Here is a 17,099-nt window from a genome sequence, read left to right on the forward strand (position 1 = left end):
AGAACTGAGCTGTTTGGCACTGGAGCGAGAGTTGGAGAGGGGGCTTTCTCGGGGACAAACGTGCTGTCGGAGGCCTTTGTTCCTTTGGTGAGCCCTTCCCTGGGGCAGCAGACAGTCACCATATCTGGGATTCCAGCAACCTGGCTCACACTGGTAGCCCCACCCTGGTGACTCCCTGAGGCCCCGCCCCACCCTACTTTCAGGCCCACCCAAGCTGTTGCCACTTGCTTAACCATAGGATTGGCCTGTCTTGGATTCTGCTTCAGGTTTTTCCTAAATTCTTCCAAACGAGCAGCATCTGGTCTCAGTGAGCCCCATACCTCTCATTAAATAATACACAGAAACAAATACAGGGAGGCAGCCAAAATGAGGAGACAAAGAAACAGGTCCCAAATGAAAAAACAGAACAAAACCCCAAGAAAAGAACTAAGCGAAAGGGAGATAAGCAACCTAACAGATGCTGAGTTCAAAATACTGCTTATAAGGATGCTCAATGAATTTAGTGAGAACCTCAGTGAACTTAGGGAGGGCCTCAAGAGCATAAAAAAGGACCAGTTAGAAATCATGGATGCACAGTTAAAATTGAAGGAGGCATTAACTGAAATAAAGAATAATTTACACAGCTTCAATAATAGAGTATGTAATTCCAAGGAGCAAACCATTGATTTGGAATATAAGGAAGCAAAAAATGCCCAATCAGAACAGCAAAAAGAAAAAAGAATCCAAAAAAATGAGGATAGTGTAAGGAGCCTCTGGGACAACTTCAAGGGTGCCAACATTCGCATCTTGGGGGTACCAGAAGGAGAAGAGAGAGAACAAGAAATTGAAAACCTGTTTGAAACAATAATGGCAGAAAACTTTCCTAACTTGGTGAAGGAAACAGACATACAAGTCCAGGAAGCATAGAGAGTCCCAAACAAGATGAACCCCAAGAGGCCCACACCAAGACACATCATCATCAAAATGCAAAAGGTTCAATACAAAGAGAGAATCTTAAAAGCAGCAAGAGAAAGGCAGCTACTTATCTACAAGAGAGTTCCCATTAGGCTGTCAGCTGATTTCTCAAAAGAAACTTTGCAGGCCAGAAGGGAGTGGCAAGAAATATTCAGAGTGATGAAAAGCAAGAACCTACAACCAAGATTACTCTATCCTGCAAAGCTGTCATTTAGAATTGATGGCCATATGAAAACTTTCCCAGACAAGAAAAAGTTAAAGGAGTTCATCACCACCAAACCGTTATTATATGAAATGATGAAGGGTCCTTTTGAAGAAAAAGATAAAATATATGAACAAACAAAATGGCAATGAATACATATCTATCAACAATGGAATCTACAAACAAAATGAACAGGAAGAACAGAAACATTCTCATAGATACAGAGATCATTATGTTGGTTGCCAGTTGGGAGGGGGGGTTGGGGGAATGGGTGAAAAAGGTGAAGAGATTAAGAAGTACAAATTCATTGCTAGACTGACAAACCTCAAAGGGAAAGGGGTTGGGGGGGTGGGAAGAAATAAACCAAAGAATTTATATGCATAACCAATGGACACAGACAATAGTGTGGGAAAGGCGGGAGGGGGGCGAGAGTGGGGAGGAGGGGGTCAATGGGGGGAAAATGTGGAACATCTGTAATACATTTTACATCCAACAATAAAGATTTAAAAAAAAATAATTCTCCAGTACCCAAGTAACTATTATGTACAATTTTGTTACAAAACAAAAGTCATCATACTGATATCACTGATTTAACTGTTTCCCATGGCACGTTTTTTCTGCTTCTTAATATTCATTTCAATGTATTTAGAAACATCTTTTTCAGTCATTTTTTTTTGGGGGGGGTTTAGGGTGTTGTATTCATCTGACAAAGCCACACAGAATAATACAGAGTGAAATTGCAGTCTTGCAAAAACTACATGATTTTATGAAGCCAGTGCAGAAAAGTTAGAATTATTTGAGGCACCGACAAAGAAAGCCTGTGACAAATGACTGGTGTAGCAGAGTTAGACTGGCTAAAAATTGAAGAAAGATTTTGGTAAGTATAGTGATTGAATATGTGCTTCAAAAGAAAATGATTTAAATATCAAAGAATTGAGAGCGGTCCTTGGGAAATTGATGAAGCCCTAAAATATTTTGGCAAAAATTGCCTTTTTATGTGTTTGATTGGTTAAAACAATCACCATGTAATATGCTATTAAATTTTGTCCAAAATTACAAAACCTCTACAGATATACAAACAAAAGTTAGCTAAATGCATTCTTGAAGTACTCAAAGAAATAATACATATTAATATAACTGAATTTTGTTATAAATAATGTAAATGGAATGGTTTTAAATATTATAATATTTTAGATACAGTTTCCAGATTAAATCATGATTATATCTTTTCTTAAGCTATTCTATGATATTGAGGTGACTACTGTTTTAATTACTCTAACATTTTTTTTTTTTTTGGTAGAACTGAACTGATTATGTTTACTCAGTAGGGACTTCCCATATGTTCTTTAGCAAGTCTCATAGGATGTCATTTTTGTGCTACTGATAATGACTTCTATAATTTGTGAACTTGGAGTCTAAACTGCTAAAACAGTGATTTTTAAATTTCCTCATCAGCCTGGCCGGTGTGGCTCAGTGGCTGAGCATTGACTCATGCACCAAGAGGTTGCTGGTTCGATTCCTGGTCAGGGTACATGCCCAGCTGTGGGCCCGATCCCCAGTGGGGGGCATGCAGGAGGCAGCCAGTTGATGTTCTCTCTCATCAATGTTTCTCTCTCTCTCCCTCTCCCTTTCTCTCTCTCTAAAATCAATAAATAAAATAAATAAATCTCCTCATCAGCAATACATCAAAATTACAACTAATATTATGCCCATAGTCACACAGAAACAGTGTCTTAGCGACTGCAAAAGCAACACTACCTACATTTTATACATTACCCAGCAAGTGCTGATCTTTCATGGAAAATATTAATTAAAAATAAATTGAAATAGCCCTGGCCGGTTTGGCTCAGCGGTTAGAGCGTCGGCCTGGGGTCCTGAGAGACCTGGGTTTGGTTCCCGCTAAGGGCGCGTACCTCGGTTGCAGTTTGTCCCCAGCCCTGGTCGGTTGTGTGGGTGGCAGCCACTCGATGTGTCCCTTTCACATCGATGTTTCTCTCTCTCTCTGTTCCTCTCTCTCCCTCCCACTCTACCTGAACAACAAAAAAAATGGAAAAATGTCCTCCTTTGAGGATAAAAAAAAATAAAATAAAATAAATTGAAATAGCTTGGCTGGTGTGGCTCAGTTGCTGAGCATCCACCCATGCACCAACAGGTCACCATTTCAATTTCTGTTCAGAGTATATCCCCAGGTTGTGGGCCATCCAGGAGGTGGCCAATTGATGTTCTCGCTTATCAGTGTTTCTATCTCTCTCTCCCTCTCCCTTTCTCTCTCTCTACAATCAAAAAAGAAAAAAAAGTAATAAACTGAAATAATACACTTCATAAGAATTTTAAGTTGGCATCACTCATAGACACAAAATAATTTGATATATTTTGTGGGTAAACTTTTATCCATTTAAAACCTGCAAAAAATGGAAAGATAACTTCCAGAGGAAAAAGTACTTTACAGTGAGTCTCTGTGTTTGGCAGGACAATATTCTGAATGTATTAGGATTTGTGCATCTGTGATCCAGAAAGTTGTTAAAATGCTCAGCTATCATAGATAGCATCTGTCATTTGTTCACATGAGGTGGCTCACTAGGATCTACATGAATCTGCATGAACAGAGCCTACCAATATTTGTTTTTCAAACTTCTGCTGTCTTTAAGTTGTAATCATCATTTATAGGTATTTTTCAAAATATAAAGGTCTACATTAAAATTTCCTAGCTATGTCTCCAAATATATTATTGATTAATTGGCTTGTGGGTCTGCTTTATATTTACTTTTACACATTATTTGCTCCGTACTCTTCATATAGTTAAAAAAGTATCAACACTTGTGAAGTTGATTGAAGGTTTGTAAAATTATTGAGATAAATTTGGGGTAGGGAGGAGAGTTTGTTTGTTTCATTAAACTGTTATATTACCTGTTATATAATGGGGCTGGAATTACTCAGACAGTTAACTGGATTTTTCTTTTTGTTAATTTGTTATGTGTAGGCATAGTAGATATTTCTTCATTTGAAAACCAATGTAGCTTTGTTATTCTTAACAGTTTGATAACATTTAAATAATATTTTCAAGTGTAAATGCATGAAATATAATTATTTGGGGGCTTACTCTCTACTCTCCTAAGTGTTATGCATAAGTTTTGCCATTACATCCTCAAAAAATTCTCATATGGAATTTTTTAAGCTTTATTGTAGAGATGAAGAAACTGAAATAAAAGCAATAAAATAAGCAACCTGACTAAGTATGTCCATTTAGTAAGGGATAGTTCCAAGTTATTAACATGGCATCAGGAGTATGATTTTTGTCTATTTCCTTTTGCAATTAAAAATAAAATCTCAGTAATATTGATACTATTGCAATAATCTGGTTATTAATTAATAACAGGAAAGGAGCAAAGGGGAGACTAAGTAATATAGACATTCCATTTATACAGTGTTGCCAGAAAGCTGCAGTTGAACACTCTCCAAGTCTGTTCATTGCAGACAGATGAAGGGAGGAACTGGACACAGGCATTTTAGAGGCATGCCCAGTGAGGTCTGGGTGACCTGGGAAGATTCTTACCTGTCAGTCACATCTGGGAACAGGTAACTGGCCAAAATAGGTGTAGCCACTGTAAGAGTGCAAAATCTGAGATACTTAACTCCTAAACAAAGGGAGTTTTTCCGCTCTTGAGTCTTCTTGGTCTTTCTTTCTTGCCCCGACTCCTGATTTGCAGGGCTCTCCCTCTCTGCACTGACCTACATGTTCCACAGCCATGTGGACCCCCCCCACACAATGGAATAATAGACTATGATTAGCCTAATGCTATGCTGGACCGGACTCCACCATAGAACGGAAACTCTGGACACTGCGTTACTTCTAGATCTGCTGAAACCCCAGCCACCCCTCATCTAGGACTGGGTTAAGGGAAATGGGACTTCGTTAACTGAGGGCTAGAACTTCATGAAAATAAAGCCTTTCACCCCATCTCATCCTCTTGTGGAGGCCTCTGGAAATAGTTATTCCAGTAGTGCCCCCAAAACCCCACTCCCACTAGTGATAGGAAAGGGCAACTCATGCAATTTTCCAATAACAGTATGTTTTGAAAGGTAGTGTTGAGATCATCTCACAGAAAGGAGAGAACACAAAGAAAAAGAAATGGAGAAGAGGATAGAGAACTATAAAAAATGAGATATTCCATTCATTCAAATACTCAAATAATTGGATTTTGAGAAAGTACATGAGGAAAGAAAAAGGAAAACATTAAATAAACAATTTGAGAATTAAAAAAATATTAAGGACATGCATTATTACATTTCAAAGATACACTAAGTTTTCATAAGAGTGGAGAAAATTAGGCTAATGCTAAAGTACACCCGTGTGAAATTTCAGGATATTGGGTTCAACGAAATAATCCTACACTATTCCAGACGAAAAACAAATAAAAAAGAAAAAGTCCACTTAGTTAGACTCAGTCATTAATACGGCTTTAGACTTTTTATGAAATACAATAGGAACTAAAAGAAAATGGAGGATGCATTAAAATTCTGAAGAGAAATGAAATCTAACTTATAGCCATACTTAACCAAACTATCACTCAATTATCATGTAATATAAACATCTTTGTAGATATGCAAGGGCTCAAAATTAAAGTTCATTATTGAAATCTGAATAGTATATATAATAATCATTAAATAAATATAAATTAAAACAGTTTTTTTCCTTTATTGATTTACAGAGAGAGGAAATGAGAGGGAGAGAGAGAGAGACAGACACATCAATGAGAGAGAACATCGATTGGCCACCTTCTGCATGCTCCCTACTGGGGACTGGGCCACCAACCTGGGCATGTGCACTGACCAGGAATCAAACTGGCGACCTCTTGGTGCATGGGTCGATGCTCAACCACTGAGCCACACCGGCTGGACTAGAATTTTATTTAACCGAAATCATGATGAACCATGAGAGGATGAGGTGGTGAGTAGAGCACGATGATGATGAGTGCATGCTGTAGTTGTACGAAAATAAAAGCAGAGTTATATCTTTATTCATCTTTAAGGGAAGAAAATAGATGTGTTTAAAAACTATTGAATTATATTTAGCAACACTATCTTATTTAGAAATTTAAACCATGCCTAAAATATATGTACTTCCTAGGAAGCACATAACTCCAAGCATGAAGTGTACAAAACATAAAGAAACAGCAAAAAAAACAAACAAAAAAAAAACCTTCAATCTTCAAAATAAGGGAATAGCAAATGTTTTCTGTAAGGCGCCACAGAACAAATATTTTAGATTTTGCCAGTCCTGTGTTTTCTGCTGTGATTATCCAATTCTGCCTTTTTCAGTGAACAAAACCACAGATAATATGTAAATAAATAGTGTAGTTGTGCTCTAATAAATCTTTATTGACAAAAAAAAGCTGTAAGTTGGATTTGGCCACAGGCCGTAATTCACCACTCCCTACTCCCCATCTAACTAACAACTTCAGGAAATGCAAGGGACAGAAAAACATTCTTAAAAGTGCCATGAAGAGAAAATCAGCAAAATCCAGACTCCAGGAAATTCTACAGGGCAAACATCAGAAGTTCTTTAGAAAATTAATTGCAAGTCTGGCGGGTGTGGCTCAGTGGTTGAGCATCGACCCATGCATCAAGAGGTCGTAGGTTCGATTTCCAGTCAGGGGACACGCCCAGATTGTGGGCCAAATCCCCAGTGAGAGCATGCAGGAGATGGCAAGTCAGTGTTTTCTCTCATCAATGTTTCTATCTCTCCCTCCCCTCTCTCTTTCCCTTTCCCTTCTCCTTTAAAAATTAATAAAGAAAAATACTAAATTGTAAGAAAAAGAAAAGTAAAGAGGAAAGTTAACCTACATATTAAAAGAAAATTATGAGATATATCAAATCATCTATAAGAATTTTATTTGGAGATACATTTAAATAAAGAAACTATAAAAACATTACAAGGCAAACAGGAAAAGTTTTCGCAATTTGTTTTTAAATATGTTAATATTATTCTAGTTGAATAAACATACATAAGATTTCTCATATTGTAAAGGCAAAGATTAAAACACGTTTACGTGAAGTGGCCTGGTGTGTGTGATTGAATTCAAAATAATCTGGGTTAGGGTAATGAGTGTAGAAAGCAGGTCTGGATACAGATGAGACAGGATAGAGCAAGTGTTGACAATTGTTGAAGCTGGGTGATGGGCACATGGGAGTTAATTATACTCTTCTACTTTGTATGTATTTAAAATTTTCTATAATGAAATCAATATATATATGTGTGCATATATACACCCAGAGAGAGAGAGAGACAGAGAGAGAGAAATAAACATAAAATGGGGATACCGCTAATTTAGCGCTTAGTTTTATGGATACCTCAAGAAACACTTTTGAATATAATTGGGTTGAATTATCATGGAATTGATACTGTATTTTTTTTCTTCTCCTCTTTTCTCCTTCCCAGCTGTTTAACTACCATACCTATTCATTGTTTCTGTGCTTTTCTCTCCAACTAGGCACAACTACCTGAAAAATTGTAATTGTCCTGCAGACCAAAATCTCAAGATTTCCATTGTTAAATGATTCTGATTTTGGTTAACTGACAGGGTTTGAAAAGATTCTGCACTATTGTCAATTGAATATGGCAATTCTGACCAAGAAGATTGTGATATAACACCCATAAATAAATTGATTTTAGAAATTTCAGGCACCATTAATATCAGTAGGATAGAAAGAGAAGATATTTGCTGAGACTGAAGACCTTCTATGATCTCTAAAATGACATTCCCAAAAGTTCACAGACTGTTTTTGGAATAGAGTACATAGGTGTCTGTAAGGCATCAGTATTCTATGCTAAGGCAATGAGTGGGTTTACCATGCTGTGGATTAGAGTTTATACATTTGTACCAAGGAACTGAGTATGTCATGCTACAGCATTAATTATGTATGTCCATATTAAGGCTTTGAGTAGGTGTGTCCATGCTAAAGAAGTATATTTAGCAAAGGTTCATGTAAGTTTTTGATACTCTTACTCTCTTGTTAGGATGAGAAAATTATTAGGCTACCAGTTTGGGTAGACAGCGTTCCTGCCTATGAGGATGCAAAATCAAGAATTGTAGTGTTGCATTGTAATCTTTAATAAAAGAGAAGGGGGCAGGGGAGCAGTTAACAAAAACAAAATCAGAAGCTAAAAGAGGACAATTTGTTTTGACATACAGAAGCTGTTTTGTTCCATTTCTGTGATTCAGACATGCAGCTTACATTACACTGGTCCTTCTTTTCCTTCTGTTAAAATAATACTGTGAAAATCTAAATGGTTAATACGTTTAAATTAAACTCAGAAAATTCTTGTCATTTGAATTTCTACAGATTTATTTTAAGTTTAGGATTGCCAACAAATAGTTGTAACCAGGTTGCCTTCAACTACAGAGTTGCTGAGTTGCTTAATGTTCTTTATTTCCTTACACTTATTTGTGTAATATCTGGTTTTTGAACAACTCTCTAACTAGAACAAATAATTATGTAAATGAAAAATTAGATCTCTTAACACTTCATAAAGACACCACAGATTTAATTGCTACAAGACACCATAAAGAATCACTTCATTTATAGAACGGTTCAACATCTGCTAACAAATGAAGTAGAGATGCTGAATTTATTATTAACCTACAGATACATTGTGACTTCACAGGTGGTATTTTTAATGGCCCTGAGAGTTATAGTGAAAAATTAGACAAACCAGATAGTCAGTGGTAGGGGAATAACTACAACAATATGGGTAGGAAATAAAAGTTTCTCCAGCTCAAAACAGTTAATGAGCATCTATATGTGCAAGGCACTGTAAAGAGGGCAAATAATTTTATTTCCTTGGAGCTTAGTCGGGTGCTAGAAAAGGAATTTTATGTGCTGAGTTGACTACTACAATCTATCAGGTATAATACTTTCTGCACACTGTAGAAAAACATCACACAATTTATTTTCAGGAAGACTTCAAAATGCTGCAGCATTAGCAAAGATTGAACAAGGGGCAGTGTGCACTTAAGTCAACTTCCTATCTCTCTGAAGATGTTTGTGTTGGGAGAAATGCTCTCTTAAAATCTTCACTTGGAAATGTCATGAGCATAGTTATCAGACATGATGGCACCGCACACTGAAAAAGGCACACAAATGAGGCTGAGCAAACTGGGAAGATGGGTTGTAAAGGGGCTGCATAATTGTGAACAGAAAACCGAAGGACTCAAGTTAGAAGTATGACGTAATATGAATGGAAATCATACCTGTTATGACATCAGGTATCACAACAGAAAAAATAAATAGCACTTGGTTTTGCAAAAGAGAAACTAAGATAAGCCCTTTATATGCAGGCTCTACTACTTTTGAATATTAATTTTTAAATATTTTATTATTTTATTTTTGTTACAGATGTTTCTCCTCCCCCCCCCCCCAGACATCCTCCTCGCCATCCCAACCCCCCACCCCTCTAGCATTGTTGTCTTTGTACATTGGTTATGCATACATGCATGTAAGTTCTATAGTTCATCTCATCCATCACCCCACTCCCCTATTCTGAGGTTTGTCAGTCTGAACCATATTCCTTTCTATGTCTCTTGGTCTATTTTGTTCATCAACCCACCTTGTTCGTTATATTCCACAAATAAATGAGATCATGTGGTATTTGTCTTTCTCTGATTAGCTATTGCAAATAGTGCAGCTATGAACATAGGGTACATATATTCTTTCTGATTGGTGTTTCAGGCTTCTTAGGGTATATTCCTAGAAGTGGAATCACTGGGTCAAATTGCAATTCAATTTTTAATTATTTGAGGAAACACCATACTGTTTTCCATAGTGGCTGCACCAGTCTGCATTTCCACCTGCAGTATACTAAAGCCCCTTTTCTCCACACCCTCACCAGCACTTGTTGTTTGATGATTTGTTGATGGCAGCCATTCTGGCAGGTGTGAGGTGATACCTCATAGTTGTTTTAATTTGCAACTCTCTGATGATTAGTGACATTGAGCATTACTTCATATATCCGCTTCCACTTATTTATATCTTCCTCTATTTCTTTTTTCAATGTCCTGTAGCTTTCTACATACAGGTCCTTTACTTCTTTGGTTAAGTTTATTCCTAGGTATCTTAATTTTTTTGTGCGATGGTAAATGGGATTGTGTTTTTAGTTTCTCTTTCTGTGAGTTCATTATTAGTGTATAAGAATGCCATCAATTTCTTGATGTTAATCTTGTATCCTTCTCCCTTGCCAAATTTATTAAACCTAGTATATTTTTGATGGAGTCTTTAGAGTTTTCTATGTACAATATCATGTCATCTGCAAATAATGACAGTTTCACTTTCTCCTTTCCAGTTTAGATCCGTTTTATATTTTCCTCATGTCTGATTGCTATGGCTAAGAATTCCAGTACTATATTAACTATGTTAAATAAGAGTGTCAAAAGTGGGTATTCCTGTATTGTTCCTTTTCTTAAGGAAAATGCTTTTAGTTTTTCACCATTGAGTATGATGTTGGCTGTAGATTTTTCATATGTGGCCTTAATTATGTTCGAGATATGATCCCTCTATTCTCACATTGCTGAGCATTTTTATCAGAAATGGGTGTTGGATTTTGTCAAATGCTTTTTCAGAGTCTATTGATATGATCATGTGGTTTTCATCTTTCATTTTGTTTATGTGGTGTATCACATTTATTGATTTGCAAATGTTGTACCAGCCTTGCATCCCTGGGATGAATCCCACTTGGTCATGGTGAATAATTTTTTTGATGTATCGCTGGATCTGATTTGCTAGTATTTTGTTCAGGATTTTGGCATCTATGTTCATCAGGGCTATTGGCCTGTAGTTTTCTTTCTTTGTAGTGTCTTTTTCTGTTTTTTGGAATTAGAATTATGCTGGCCTAATGAAACAGGCTTAAAAGTCTTTTTTCTTCTTGAATTTTTGGAATAGTTTGAGGAGAATGGGTGTTAGTTCTTTTTTGAATGTTCAGTAAAACTCCCTCATGAAGCCATCTGGGCCTGGGCTTTTGTTTACTGGGAGAGTCTTGATTACATCTTCAGTTTCCTTAGTTGTTATTGGTTTGTTCAAGTTTTCTATCTTTTCCCGGTCCAGTTTTGGGAGATTATATGTTTCCAGAAATTTGTCCATTTCACTTAGATTGTCCAATTTGTTGCATTATAATTTTTCATAGTATTTGTTAATGATCCTTTGTATTTCTGTGGTGCCAGTTGTTACTTCTCTTTCATTTCTCATTTTGTGTATTTGGGTTCTCTCTCTTTGTTGCTTAGTGAGTCTAGCTAAGGGTCCATCAATCTTGTTTATCTTTTCAAAGAACCAGCTCTTTGTTTCATTGATCCTTTGAATTATTTTTTTGGTCTTTATGTCATTTATTTCCACTCTGATCTTTACTATTTCCTTTCTTCTGCTTGCTCTGGGATTTTCTTTTTGTTTGCTTTCTAGTTGTTTCGGGTGTGAAGTCAGACAGTCAATAAGAAATTTTTCTTGTTTTTTGAGGTAGGCCTGTAGTGCTATGAACTTCCCTCTCAGAACTGCTTTCACTGCATTCCATAGATTTTGTGTTGTGTGTTTGTTTTCATTGGTTTCCAGGAAGTTTTTAATCTCTTCCTTGATCTCCTTGGTAACCAATTCATTACATAACATGCAATTTTGCCTCCATGTGTTCAAATGTCTTTGCATGTTCTTATTGTAATTGATTTCTAGTTTTATGCCATTGTGATCTGAGAAGATGCTTGATATGATTTCAATTTCTTGAACTTGTAGAGACTTAGTTTGTGTCCTAACATGTGGTCTATCTTTGAGAATGTCCCATGTGCACTTGAAAATAATGTGAATTCTGTAGTTTTGGAGTACAATTCTTTCTACATATCTACTAATGCATCATTTAGAGTTGCTGTTTCCTTGCTAATTTTTTGTCTAGAGGATCTATCCAGTGATGTCAGCAGGGTGTTGAAGTCCCCTGCTATGATTGTATTGCTGTTGATTTCTCCTTTGAAGTCCTCTAGAAGATTTTTAATATATTTTGGTGCTCCTATATTGGGTGCATATATGTTTACCAAGGTTATATCTTCCTGTTGTAGTGGCCTTCTTTGTCTGTAGTTATGGCCTTCATTTTGAAATCTATTTTATCAGATATGAGTATTACTGCACCAGCTTTTTTTTCCTTTCCGTTTGTTTGCAAGATTTTTTTCAACCTATGTGAGTCTTTTGTTGTGAGGTGGGTCTCTTGTAAACAACATATGAATGAGTCATGCTTTCTTTTCTAATCAGCTACTCTGTGTCTTTTTTTTATTATTATTATTATTTTGTTCAGATAGAGTGGGAGAGAGAGAGAGAGAGAGAGAATCATCGATGTGAAAGGGACACATCAAGTGGTTGCCACCCACAGGACCCAATCAGGGCCAGGGACAAACCATAACCGAGATACGTGCCCCTAGCGGGAACCAAACCCAGGTCTCTCCATACCGCAGGCCAACGCTCTAACCGCTGAGCCAAACTGGCCAGGGCTACTCTGTGTCTTTTTAATAGAAGCATTCAATTCATTTACATTTAAGGTGATTATTGATATGTACTTATTTATTGCATTTTTGTTTTGTGTGGTAATTATTTTCTTCCTATTTCTTATACTAATTACAGTAGTCCTTTTAACATTTCTTGCAGTGCTGGTTTGGTGCTAATGTATTCCCTTAGCCTTTTTTTTGTCTGGGAAGCTGGATATGAATTTTAAAGAGTTTAATTTGAATCAATCAGGAAAAATGTATTATTGTCCTTTTCTGTTTCTGAGGGGTTTTGTTGTTGTTGTTGTTGTTGTTGTTCTTTAAATATTTTTTTTCTTTATTGAACTTAGAGAAAGAGGAAGGGAGAGGGAGAGAGAGAGAGAAACATCAATGAGAGAGAACATCAATTGGCCGCCTCCTTCATGCCTTCCACTGGGGATTTGGCCCACAACCTGGTTATGTGCCCTGACCAGGAATCGAACCAGCATCCTCTTGGTGCATGGGTGGATGCTCAACCAGTGAGCCATACCACCTGGGCTCAGAGTTTTTAAAAAGTGTATTTTTTCCATTATATGCTTTAGTATGTAGGGGCCTCTGTGCTTAATTGATTAAAAATTCAGACTTCAATGTGAAACTTCAGAACTCATCACATATTTTAATTAGTTATTCTCTTAGGAGAAAAAAACATCTAAAGAAAGAATGACCTAAGGATATTTCCTTTTTAGTGTAAATACCATGATGATATTACATTCTTTTTACAGTGGTATGTGCTATTGGATTTAATTCATATTAAATGTAGAAAACACAAAATTTAAGTCAAACCCTTTTAACTGGAGGATATTTTTCATTTTGTCACTTTACCAAGCATATTTATTTATTTTTAATTATGATCTCAAATATACCTTGAGAAAAGAATTAAGACAAAATAAAGTCAGAATACTTACTAAAGGTCAATCAGTAAAATTGTGAGTGACAGATCTTAGAATAAGAACCAGCAGTCCTGACTTGTAGTACACAATTCATTTTTAACTATCTAGAACAAAACCATTAATCATTATTACATGTATTATTTGCCAGTTTCTATACAAAAGTTTCAGTTAGCAGAAGCATTTCTTCAGTTCACCTGGCACAGTTACTATTTTGGAAAATTGCAACTCTGGGTTTTTTTTTTTTCTTTGTTCTAATTAGTGTTCCTATATGAGTCATTCAGCAAAAATTTTAATAATCTGTTCTCTGAATATTTAAACACAGTTATCCACAAAATGGAAAACTATCATTAAAGCACAATTAGTAAAGGAGATTCAGGTTTAGTGAAATCTGTGTCTGAAATGTTTCACACCTTTCTTTTGACAGGTAGATTTATGTGATTAACAAAACAATATTAAAGAGACAATACTGGTTTAATAAGAATTCTGTGCACTGAGGAGGGTTTCCATGGGCCATGTTCATGGATTAGTGCATTAATAATCCAAGCCTTTGTGTGGAAACTAGCAAAACAACTTGCGTGGGAGATGGAAACACTGTGTGTGTTTCCATATAAAAAGATGTAAAATTAAATATCCATAAATTTATGATCAAAATATTTTCAGAACAAATAAATCTTAAACTACCTGTTGAAATTATGCCATTATATTCTTTCCAGTAATTTCTTACTGCCAGATCTTCTTGTCGCACCCCTTCACTCAGCCACCCAGAATGGCTTTGATGCTAGCAAAAGCCATAATACAAAGTAATGAACAGGCTTACGAAGTTCAATTATTTCCTTTCTTTAACCAGAATTGAGTTTTAGAGAACTGTGGTAGTTTAATCAGGAGTAATAATTATTGACCCTTTCAATCCATAAAATGTCATTTTGAATGTAGGTTGTCAACTACATACAAAAATCCTTTCTCAAAAGAAATTATGTTTTTAATCTTAAATGAAAGTGCAATGTTTTTAATAGATTTTTGTAAATATTGTAATGATAAGAATAGTCATTTATATTGCTTTTAAATTATTAAGAATTGCGTATGCTTGTAATTTTTTTTTTTTAATTTGTGACCTTTTCTATTGGCTTCAATGATTATTAATGTAAAGAGAGGATTACTATCATACTGTAGAAATAGAATAACCACACTGAACTCCACACTATATATTAGAGGAGAAATGCATGTAAACAAAATTAAAAATATTTAGCCTATACTGCCCTTATCCAAAAAGTGGTTGTCATTTTGCAGACATCATAAATATGGAGAAATAACTTGAAAAAGAATTAAGTTTGACAACTAGGCAAGGGGTAATCAAGGGTAAATGGAGATTTTAAATGATGCCAAGAATGAAAGAATACATTCAACAAATTCCCTGAAATCTTGCAAGGTTTGCAAAAGATTCAGAGATAGAAGAAGCATCTCCTAAGAGAACAGTTAAAATTTTAATCACCATGATAGGGGTAAAACAAGCTATTTGTAGGATAACCCTCTATTTTTATTAACTTTCTGTTTTACTAGATGTAATGCATGCACAGTATAAACAATATCACATAGAATGATCTACAATAAGAATAAAATTACCCAAATTTCTCTACCGCCAACCTCATTATCTATAATCAATTTTAATTTTTTTTGCTAAGGAGGGACTCTTCTTGTGATTTCTTATTTTAAATAATGTCTCGATCTTTTGATTCATCAACCTGAGTATTCTCTGTTGTGAATATACTATGTAAGATGAATATTTAACTCAATGACACTACTCTAATTTCCCTCAATTTTTTAAAAATAATTTTAAATTCTTCTCTTGGTGATTTTTTTAAACTTGAAAACTCTATTTCCTATTCTTCCAGATTTCCGTAGTATCTTATTTCCCTGCTTCCACTAACAATTGTAATTAACAATGTGCTTACTTTTCTGGCAGAGACAAAAATATAATACTAAGGTAATAAAGTATAATAAAATAATAGGATCATAATAATGAATAACTGACACCAATGCAATAGCATTATAATAATATAACATTACTACATTTTTATCCTCTTAATAACCTCATTTAATATCTAATGTGGCCTATACTGTACTCTGAATGTCCAATTAGAAGCCAACATATTGCCCTAGCCAGTTTCCTCAGTGGTTAGAGCACCAGCCTGCAGACCAATGACTCATGGGTTTGTTTCTGGTGAAGGGCACGAACCTCGGCTGCCATTCATTCCCAACTCTGGTGGGGGTCGCACGGGAGGCCATCTGTTGATGTGTCCCTCCCGTGTCTATGTTTCTCTCTCTCCCTCTTTTTCACTCTATCTGAAGATGAATAGAAAAACAATATCTTCGGGTGAGGATTAAAAAAAAAGCCAACATATAACATGTATATTAGTTGAATATTATTGACTACAAAGACAATGAAGATGCAAAGATCATATATATATTTCTTTTGGGATCCAATGAAAAAATTCCTATGTTCTTTAAAGGAGAAATCTCTTAAAGAAACGTAATTATTTTCTTTTTTTTTTTTTATCCTCACCCGAGGACATTTTTTCATTTTTTGTTCAGGTAGAGTGGGAGGGAGAGAGAGGAACAGAGAGAGAGAGAGAACATCGATGTGAAAGGAACACATCGAGTGGCTGCCACCCGCACAACCGACCAGGGCCAGGGACAAACTGCAACCGAGGTACGCGCCCTTAGCGGGAACCGAACCCGGGTCTCTCAGGACCGCAGGCCAACGCTCTAACCGCTGAGCCAAACCAGCCAGAGCGTAATTATTTTCTTTTAATTATCAGTACCTCAAAATTATGTATGCCATATTTCTGTGACAACTTTTTTGTAAAAAAAGTATTTGGGGGTTACTCTGGCCAGTTTGGTTCAGCAGTTCAGGTGTTGGCCTGCAGACCAAAGAGTAGCAGGTTCAGTTTTGGTTAGGGGCACGTACCTCCATTGCAGTTCAGTCCCTGGCCCTGGTTGGTGTCATGTGGGAGGCAGCCAGTCGATATGTGTCTCTCATATGAATGTTTCTCCCCCCGCACCTCTATCTGAAGATAAATGGAAAAATATCCTTGGTTGAGGATTTTTAAAAAAAATGGGGTTGTTGTGTTTTTTGGGTTTTCATTATTTGTTATAGCATATATCATTCAATTAAAAAATACATACTTTATTTTAACAGTATCTGCAAGGTCTTCCAGATTTTTCTTCACTTAATGACTTGCATTCATATCCTACTTGATTCATATAACTTTTCTTTTGAAATTTATATCAATTGCAAATAAAAAGTTATTTTAATTCATGGATTTTTATATAATAAGAGGTATGTACCAATATATTCTCATTATGAAAAATATAACTAAACAGATGAGGTAAAACATATCCTTGATCTCTGATTTCCTCCCAAGAAGTAAATATTTTATCATTAAGACTGTTATGTTTCTAGGCATTAATATGTATTTACATATATGTAGTTCTCGACTAAAGCTTTTATATCCC

The sequence above is a fragment of the Molossus molossus genome, unplaced genomic scaffold (assembly GCF_014108415.1).
Source record: "Molossus molossus isolate mMolMol1 unplaced genomic scaffold, mMolMol1.p scaffold_m16_p_9, whole genome shotgun sequence".
Lineage (NCBI taxonomy): Eukaryota > Metazoa > Chordata > Mammalia > Chiroptera > Molossidae > Molossus > Molossus molossus.